General features: G+C 42.3%; 1 pseudogene across 1 annotated transcript; it reads left to right on the top strand.

The window, feature by feature from the left end:
* The first annotated feature begins 303 nt into the window (after positions 1-303).
* LOC147625614 (ABC transporter B family member 20 pseudogene) lies at positions 304-1,017 on the top strand (annotated as a pseudogene). Its single transcript, XR_015268797.1, has 2 exons — positions 304-756; positions 951-1,017. The product of XR_015268797.1 is annotated as an ABC transporter B family member 20 pseudogene (transcript).
* The last annotated feature ends 213 nt before the right edge of the window (positions 1,018-1,230 follow it).

Raw genomic sequence — 1,230 nt, 5'->3', positions numbered from 1 at the left:
GATTATCAATATGTTCAGCTCACAAGACTTGACTAGTTCTCAGCTGTATCATGAGTTCACCAAGCATTCTCTTTCCATTCTGTACGTTGCAGTGAGTGCCCTAGTTGCAGGCTGGATTGAGGTATCATGCTGGATCTATACGGGAGAAAGACAGACAGCACGGATACACTCCAGTTATGTGCATGTCTTGTTTAACCAGGATTTGGGATTCTTTGACACTTATGGAAACAATGGGGATATTGTCAGTCAAGTTTTGAACGATGTAGTCCTCATACAGTTTACCTCGAGTGAGAAGGTGGGAAATTATATACACAACATGGCAACTTTCCTAGGAGGGCATATTGCGGGGTTTGTTGGCAGTTGGCAAATTGCTCTGGTTACTTTAGGGACTGGGCCATTTATTGTGGCTGCTGGAGGCATTTCAAATATCTTTTTACACAAGCTTGCTGAAGATATTCAAGATGCATATGCTGAAGCTGCCACAATAGCCGAACAGGCAATCGCTTATATTCAAACACTCTATGCATTCGCAAATGAAACACTTGCCAAGTATTCTTATGCAAATGCTCTTCAAGCTACACTGCGATATGGTGTGCAAATCAGTTTGGTACAAGGGCTTGGTTTAGGTTTTACATATGGACTTGCCATCTGCTCGTGTGCCTTGTAGTTGTGGTTTGGGCGATACCTTGTGACAAGAGGCCTTGCAGATGGGGGCGATGTAGTGACTGCATTGTTCTCCATAATTTTGAGTGGCCTGTAAGGAACTTTCTTTCCTTTACCTTAGCCCTATTTTAAAATTTCTTTGGGTACAAGCAGCACGGCTAAATATGGTTGAAGAAATATGAAATGCATCTACTATAGTAATGTTGTTGGTGTGCTCTGGACTCAGTTCTCTATGAGGTGCTAAGTATGCACTTTTCTTCTGTAAGTGGCTTGAATACTTCTGTAAGTGGCTTGAATCAGGCAGCAACAAACTTTTATGCCTTCGAGCAAGGAAGAATTGCAGCACACAGGCTCTTCGACACGATTAGCAGGTCATCTTTTAGTAACCAATGAGGATGGGAAGGCTTTGATCAATGTTCAGGGGAACCTTGAGTTTTGAAATGTGTATTTCAACTATACCTGCTAGAAAGACAGTTGCCTTGGTTGGAAGGCATGGTTCTAGCAAAAGTAGTATAATTCCTCTGGTAGAGCGTTTTTATGATCCCACATTAGGTGAAGTTCTGCTAG

The sequence above is a fragment of the Cibotium barometz genome, chromosome 23 (assembly GCF_041138505.1).
Source record: "Cibotium barometz isolate CiBa-2024 chromosome 23, ASM4113850v1, whole genome shotgun sequence".
NCBI lineage: Eukaryota > Viridiplantae > Streptophyta > Polypodiopsida > Cyatheales > Cibotiaceae > Cibotium > Cibotium barometz.
The sequence above is the reverse complement of the archived record's forward strand: the minus strand, read 5'-3'. Positions and strand labels throughout refer to the sequence as shown.